The following is a 9,318-nucleotide window of genomic DNA, read 5'->3' on the forward strand; positions in this document are numbered from 1 at the left end:
CGTCGGCGTACAGTGAAAAGTTTATACCATAGTTTTTGAAATTAAACGGGTTTAATTTTCTATCGCCGTTGAACGCTCTGTTATCGACAAAATCGACTATCATCCGTTTCGGTAGTTGACCGAGTATTACATTGTCTATCGATTTTCCTACGAGACCCGCGTAAATCGTAAATGTTTTAACTTTGATTCTCGTAAGGGGATATTTGGCGGTAGTTTGGCTCAACATTTTCGCATGCGCGAGTAAAATGCCAGGACTTATTTTTGCTCTTCTTACTAGCAGACTGGCGTCTAAAATGCGTATTTTCCCGGGAAAAAATGATTAGATATAATCATATATAATTATATCTAGTATATATATAATTATATATAATTATATATGTTTTTATGTGGGGTCATATCTAATTATACATAGCCACATGTGCAATCAGTGGTCCCACATAGAACCAGATATAATACTATATCTACTTGTATATAAATGTATATAATTTTATGTGAAGCTAGATATAATGATATGTGAGTAGTGCACTCTACATATAACTAGATATAGTATTATATACAACTATATATGCAGTCATATATAGCTAGATATCCCACACAGCACATAATATTGCAGAAATATTGCAGCAATATTATTTTTCGATTGCAATATTACAATGAAATGTATCAGAAATATTGCAGTAATATTACTGAGATATCTCAGTAATATTAAAATGTCCGCGAAAATGAATATCAGTAATATTACTGATATTTATTTCAGTAATATTGCGGTAATATTACTGCAATATATCAGTAATATTACGGTAAAATTACTATAATATTTGCGTGATATTTGTATAATATTGCTAGGAATTAAAAAACCATTTTAATAATTTTTATTAAATTTTATTAAATTATTTTTATAGTATTGTTACATACAATTTTAAAATAATATTAATATTGTAATTAAAGCATTTTAATAAATATTATTAAATTTTATCAAACTGTTATTTTTAATAACAGTATTACATACAATATTAAGAAAATAATATTGATATTATCTTTCTATCTCTTTCTTCGTCAAAACTGCTCCATGCTACTCTGCACTGTATGAATTTCCACTCATAAAGAATAACATTATAACATAATACAAAAACTGTAATTATTATTTATATCTAATTATACAAGGTGAGTTTTATTTTGTATGCCAATTATCTTCACTAATTATCTCAGAAAGTATTGGTTTATTGGAAAAATGTTTCAGATAAAAGTTGGAGGGTTTATAGAGGAATAATGGATGATCTTATTAGATTTTGAATCTGGAACCCATGTTGAGCCCAGTAGGGTCTAAGTCAAATTTTTTTAATAAAAACTTTCTATTTTTATTACATCATCTTTTTCTACTAATTAATATAAACAACTTTTGTCTGAAACATTTTTATTTGCCTTATACTTTTTGAGATATTCAAGAAAAATTTGGTAATTTTTTTAATATTTAGCTTATATCTTGATAAATGCTTGTTGGAGGAGGAAATGATACAAGACTTTTTGACTTGATATGGTCTCAAGAATATGCTATTGCAATAATACCCTAATTTCTTTAAATATTTGTGTATACATTTTCTTGAAGCTTTCATGTGTACACAATTATTTAAAGAAATTAGAATACTATTGCAACAGTATATTCTTGAAATCAAATCAAGTCAAAAAGTCCTGTACCACTTTTCACTCCGACGAACATTTATTGACAAACATCTATTGTAAGGTGGTCCTTTCGTGAGAACAAGTATTAGATAAGTACCTAAATTTGATATATGTTAAATATACAGTAATAAGGGACATGTGTACAAAAAATCAAGTAAGGTTACCGACACTTTACAAGAAGTAAGTCATTCTAAATGGGCGTTCGCGGAGCGTGCCATTGTCATTCTATCCTTGTTTACATCTAATGAACGAGAAAGATAGAATGATGCAAATCGCCACGGCCGAGGTTTTCAACGAATAATACATGATAATACATTATTCATGTCTTAAAATATTCCCTGAAGTTTTCGGATTTCGTACATACCTTGAAAATAAGGGCTTGCCGAATGTTTTGCTCTGATATATGAAGTTAAATAATAAGTAGTGGATCCAATCGCATATTGCTTTACTCGTACTGTCATGCCTGACCTAATCTAAATCGAGTCCAACCGCACTACTATTGTGATATTTTTTTAATTGGTAAATAATTAAATACAATTAAATCGTGCGTGTAAAATCATGTTATATTATTATAATTATTGGGATGTTGTGTGTAATGTTTGTCACTATATTTGTTTTCAATTACTTCATGATGGACTGTTACTTGACTAGCTGGGTCCGCGAAAGGACCACCTTGTAAGCTAAATATTGAAAAAAATACCAAGTTTTTCTTGAATATCTCAAAAATTATAAGGCAAATAAAAAAATGTTTCAGATAAAAGATGTTCATATTAATTAGTAGAAAAAGATGATATCATAAAAAGGGGGTTTCTATTTAAATAATTTGACTTGTATCCTATTAGGCTTAACACAGGTCCCGGGTTCAAAATCTAATAAAATTGTCTATTGGTCCTCCTTGAACTCTCCAACTTTTATCTGAAACATTTTTCCAATAAATTAATACTTTCTGAGATAATTATAGCGGAAATGATTGGCATACGAAATAAAAATCACCCTGTTTATTTCATACATAATTACATATTAAAACATAAGAGTACGGGGTTAAGTATGACGTGTTCTGATATTCACTGTCTATACTAAAAATCTATGGTTAATGTTATACATACACTTTAGATTTTCAGTACTGGATATTAAAATATTGGAACGCAGTTTATACCAAGTTTAAATTTTTCTTACTTATGTATCTAATAAATGAAGCTGTCGCTCAGAAGAGTTTGATAGAAATCAAACTGCTTGGTGCTGCTCTGCGTGAACTTCCACTGATGGAAAGCAACGTAACACTGCAACATAATACAAAAACAGTAATTATTATTTACATCTAATTATATATTTTAAACATAAAAGTAGGTTAAGTATGAATCTGTATTGTCATATTCACTATCTATATACTGAAAATCTGTAGTTGATGTTACACGTATACTTTAGATTTTCAGTATTGACGATTAAAATTGGAAAGTATGGTTTATATCAAATTTAACTTTTTCTTACTTACATATTTAATTAATAAATTTTTTGCTTTTTTATCAAACTGCTTGGTGCTGCTCTGGACTGCATGAACATCCACTGATGGAAAGCAATACTGTAACATATATATATAGCATAAGAACAATAATTATTATAAAATCATGTAAATGGTTAAATAATTATGGTTAAATCATTTAATTAATTATTAAACTGCTTTTTAGGAGATTTGGGATCGGCATATTTCTGTCACGTATCTCCAAATAAGGGCTCTAGTTGGATTAAACTGTTAAAAATTTTGAGGTTAAGTTAGCTTCAAGATTTAAGTATGAATCCTTTAATAAATAATTTCATTAGAGACTCGTTCAATAAGGTTATAAAGGCAAATATATATATTTTAAGATGATCATTGAAATGGTTTTTATGATATTAACGTGGTTTTTGCAGACCATTATGCCACGTAATCCTTATTTTTGGATTTAAAGACAAATCGCCAAATATATATGCACAATGTACATATTAGTAATAATTATACAAAAATATTTTTAAAAATATATTTGTGTGAACAATATTTATTAAATAAAAAAAATTACCTGAAATTAACACGATTGTTTCTGTGCGGTGTCGTACACGTGATTGCGTGATCCCACGGAGCCATGCAAGAGACAGCGAGAGAAGATCGGGAATGGTAAGGGTCGGTGCTGCGACCAAGCGCATAGCCACACACACTAGAGTTCTTCCCTCCACTTACGCATTCAGAAACGTTCTGTTTATCCGTGTGACAAACTCGTAATTTGAAAAGTTTAATATTGATTATATAAGAAATATAAATTTTAAATTTTATCTATTTATTTTATTATCAATTTACTTACTGGCTTTTAATTAAAAATTAATTGTATATATAATTACCTTTTATTATTACAAAACAAATAACAAGTTTATAAAATTAAATACCATCAATTATAAAATTTATCTTAATCACTTTTATTCCCCAAAAGTACAAGTCAGTCTCTTTTGATTTCATCACATTTTTTGATTTAGATTTTTCTTTCTTTTAGTCCAAAATTCTTTAACTGGTATATATTATCTGTGCAATACGTATGATTGTGTGATACCTTAATAACGTCTTAATGACGTCAATAAGATGTCATTAAAATGTCATTTGACATTATTTTGCTACTTAAAGTATTATATTTCAACAATATATTGCAGCAATATTACTGTAATATTTCAATATTATTTAAAAACGTGTAATACATCAGTAATATTTCTGAAATATTTCATTGTAATACGTAATATTTCCACTATATTGCAATATTACTGCAATATTTCTGCAATATTATGTGCTGTGTGGGATATTAATGTAACTAATCTGGCGCTATATACAACCAGATATAGCACCATATCTAATCGTATATAAATGTATGTAAAGCTAGATATGATGATATATGAGTACTGCACCCGACATATAACTAGATATAGTATTATATACAACTATATATGCAGTCATATATAGCCAGGTATATTAATGTGACTAATCTTGTCCTATGTACAACCAGATATAGCACCATATCTAATTGTATATAAATGTATGTGAAGCCAGATATAATGATATATGAGTAGTGCACCCTACATGTAACTAGATATAGCATTATATACAACTATATATGAAGTCATATATAGCCAGATATATTAATGTTACTAATCTTGTCCTATGTATAACCAGATATAGCACTATATCTGTATAGATATAGATTCGCAAGTCATCATATGTACTGCAGATATTTATAATCCTAAATTTAAACATTTATTATAATCGTTTTTATATTATTACAGATATTAAATTCAAAAATATGTTACATAATATTATATAATTTAGTAATATTATAAAATAATACTGCAGGTAATGTGTGCGTATGGAACTTGGCAAACTTCCAGCGTAATATTTAACAATTAATATTATTAATAAAATTCATAATAACATATACTAATAACCATGGGTATATAGTGTTTTATAAAGAATATAATTTATTTTCATGTAATTTGGCTTTATTCAGAGCTAGTGCATATATTGTACAGTAAAAACTTATGATTATATATAAATTATGTTTACCAAATTTTTCTAAATAAATTTGGTCTTTTGCATATAGTACATTTGATTATACTGAGCACAAAATAATAAAATTATAAATAATATGTTCTTAAACAAATGTACTTATTGAATTAAACTTCCTCATAAATCTATTTTTTTCGCCTTTCCCACACTATTCATCGCAATTGTCGTGTGCTATACCGAGATCTTCATCATGCTTTAGTAAAAAAGTATATCTAAATCGATTCAGAATTGTCTAAAACGCGTTTTTAACTACACTTTTGTGAGTCAAATATTACTACTGCCTCACAAAAAAATTTATAAAAAATTCCCAAAAATTCTGCGCAACTTCCAACTAGTCTTAAAATTCTTCTAATACTCCCTAGAATATTCCCTATAAATTAAAAAAAAATAGAAAATGGGGTTTTTGAGATATTCAATATTTTGTGTGTTTTTTTACTTTATTAGTTTAAAATCATTATTATAAAAATTTAAGATAATTTTTTCTTTAAACTATGATCTAAATAGCGTATTTTATGTTCAATGAATTTTTTTCTTAGACGTTGTCTAATAGGCGAAAAAATTCATTAAAAATTTTGCAGTCCTCATTTTGCGCAGGCTCTATTTCGGAAACGCTACATTTATTATAGAAACGATTTAACAGGGGTCTAATACTCGTAAAGACCTGTTAAAAAACGAGCGGCCATCAAAAATAAAAAGGTCGAAGTTTAACCCCTTGCGAATTGGCGTGGAATGCCCCATATGTATTCACCGACTTTTAAAACTTGAATTATTGATTTGATGCTTTCTAATTTGATTAAAAAAAATTCGTTATTTTTCTGTACGGGTATGATATGCTTCACTTTTGCTTTCGTTTTGTTTTGATAAAACATTTTTGTACATTTAACAGAAAAGCACTAAATTATGAAGCACAATTTATTTTGAAAAAGTCGGATCTCGTCATAAATACAAGAGTTATTAAGCATCTTTATTTGTACTGTGTAACTATTTGTTTTAGTGATTTTATATGAGTTTGAAGTATAAATTTCTCCATTAATTTTCGCTCGAGTGTATGCTTTTACATCATCCATTAAGTGTAGACCTTCAGATAATAATAATTGACGTTCAACGTCATTCAATTTAACAGTTACATTTTTACCTAGAAGCTGATGTTTTTTTAATTCATGATCTTCTACAGTGGTATCATGTTCATCAGTCACACGGTTCTTCAATATTTGAACACTTTGGACAATAGTTAAAATATTAACAATTTCTTGACCCATGTGTTTACTACCGTGGGCGCAATTGGCTATAAATCCATTATAGTTTTCGAACGGAAAAGCTGACGTAGCCCATAAAGGACCCCATCGTTTAACCGACAGTACAAGATATGCAAGCTGATGAGCATTGTACGTTAAGTCTCTGTCACTGTAAAGCGTCGGTATTCCTTTTCTAAATAATTTTATTAATTCGTCCGCTTGTTGAAGATCAATTATTGTGATACGTTCTTGTAGCAAGGTATATAGAGCAATGACTATAAGCATTCAATGTTGGAAATATTTATCCGGTAAATAATTAACCAATGCTGGAAGAGAATAAAATAAAATCCAGTTATAATATTCTGATGCTTTGTAAAATTGAAAGTCAGATATTGGTCTTGGTAATCGACTAAATGACTGAAGAGGTCGAATATTCACCAAAAAAGTATCAATTTCTTTAGTGAATTGTTTAATATTCCAAGGGCCGCTTCTCTTTAGCCATATACTAATAAAGTGTTTTACTACTCCAAGAAGTACCGAATGCATAAACTCTGGTAAAACACATGTTCCAAGGTCAACGAGAGGCAGACAGGAAATTACAGTATATCCCTTTACACCTTTGATGTGGATTTTGTTTGACTTAAGTACTCGTCGAGCTTGCTGTTCCATTCTTGCTCTAGTTCTTAATGTTACGTTGTCCTTCAAAGGGTATATACGACAGCTTTTTTTTCTTACTACGCGTTGACATTGTTCAGTTCTTATTTCACACATATTACAACCGTAATGACCATTGAAATTTAAAATATTTTGAATTTGGGCTCTAGCTGGAGCATCAGCAATGATCAAAGGAGCAACAATTCTAGATGTAATATTTTCTCCTGTTGTGTGATCAACCCAATGAATGCCATCTTCAAAATATTTTTTTAATTTTAAACAGAACGGCCGAAGGAAAGTATTCATCGATGGTTTACAATCATCATCATATCATAAACCTACAGTTACTATGAATGATTCCCTAAGATGCTCTGGGAGTTCTGCAATGGTAAACATCAACGGCCAACAATGGCTTTTTGCACTTTTTACCAAAGATAGCCCGTCTGTATTTAATATTAATGTTAAATCATATTTATGGCTGTTATCGCGAGAATTCACCCGGATATATTCAGATCCATCAGTTATGTCGGATATGATATTTTCATCACGTAATAAAGTAGGTGCAGATTTTAATTTGGTGGCAAGATTTCTGTTTTTGAACATATACTTCACTTGGTCATGATGTCGAATTCGAAAAAAAAATGAAATATCATTTTTGTTAGCATTGCATGAGGAACATTTAAAAATTTTATTGTTAATACAACCGATGTAATGTAAACATTTTTTACAATAAAAATGTTTATTAACATTACATGGAGGCACAATATTCTTAACGTATTGAAAAAGTTTAAACACTGTCCTTAGCATTTGGTTGTCTCTAGAAAACATATTACATACTATTCTTAACATCTCTTTCAAGGCAGTTTTTGTAAGTTTATGATTAACATAAAAATTTATTAGCTCGAGAACACCTTGGTCAACTGACATTGTGCTATTTTTGTATAACATATGATCAAACTTACTGTCATCATTATCATCATTACTATAATCATCATTCGATTCAATACCACTTGCATCATTATTGTTTATATTATTGCTACAATTAGAACTTAATGCACAGCTTTTGTCAAAATCACCGTTACTATATATATTTATACTTTCATTACCACTCGAATCACCTGATAAACTACTGATATCATAAAAAGATTCTACATTATCATCTCTAATATTTACATTTTCATCCTGATTGCTCAAATCGCAGCGTTCATTGACACTATCATTGTCGATTGTACTATGATCAGCAGTGCCCTCACCTAACAATAAGATGTTACTGTTATCGAGAATTTCTTTATTATTATTTTTATTCACTTCTTTACAAAGCGATGTATTCCGACGCCACCTGGATAACGTCCTTAATGGAACCTAAAAACAGAATATAATTAATATATAGCCTTAAAATGGACGAAATACAATAAGTTAATTTAGAAATAACGAACGTTGGAAATTAAATAAGAAATTAAATTAGTCATGTTTAATATTTTCTATACTCAAATATAAGTTTTTAAGATATAAATTTTTGAATATTTCCACATTTATCATATTTTCTTACACAATTAAATTTCAGTAATTTTTTGTATTATAATTTTTCAACTTTTAATTGAGGAAATAATTTGAAAATAATACTATATATATCCATATAAAGGGAATTAGAAAAAAATAACCACTAAAAAATCAAAATTATATAAATTAATTGTGAAGAACAAATTTTCTTTTACGTTGAAGTTTATCAGAAATTACTGAAGATTACCGTAATTATATACAGCTACAATATATGATATTGCAGAGATATGCATATATATTATACATACCGGAACTGTGAAATCTTCTTTCCAAAGTTTGTATCTTTTCTTAGTAACTGGCGATTGCAGATCGCCAGATGAAATCTCGTCAGACGACATATCTCGAATGAGATTTGTAATAATAATAATATTACTCTACAAAGATTATTTTGATAATCAACATTTTTTGTTTACAATATTGTTAGCAAATTTTTTACGTAATTTAAAACAGCCATTTAAAGAAGCAAATGTAAAAATAATTATATGTCAGTGCATTCAACATTGCCATAAAAATTTTCAAATTTAGAGTGAAATTTTTATACAAAAAAAATTAATTACTTTTTTACAGAAAGCTTTAAAGGAGTGAACGTAAAAATACATTTATAGTCGTTTT

At 28.5% G+C, this 9,318-nt stretch overlaps 1 long non-coding RNA gene across 1 annotated transcript; it reads right to left on the reverse strand.

Annotated features, from left to right (window-relative positions):
- Positions 1-2,663: 2,663 nt before the first annotated feature.
- On the reverse strand, positions 2,664-3,878 carry LOC143897003 (uncharacterized). The gene is made up of 3 exons (XR_013256812.1): positions 3,735-3,878; positions 3,173-3,259; positions 2,664-2,960 (listed from the first exon to the last, which is right to left on the reverse strand). It is a non-coding gene; the product is annotated as an uncharacterized LOC143897003 (long non-coding RNA).
- Between the last annotated feature and the right edge of the window lie 5,440 nt (positions 3,879-9,318).

The sequence above is a fragment of the Temnothorax americanus genome, unplaced genomic scaffold (assembly GCF_048541705.1).
Source record: "Temnothorax americanus isolate GAGA-0224 unplaced genomic scaffold, ASM4854170v1 Scaffold2, whole genome shotgun sequence".
Taxonomy (NCBI): domain Eukaryota; kingdom Metazoa; phylum Arthropoda; class Insecta; order Hymenoptera; family Formicidae; genus Temnothorax; species Temnothorax americanus.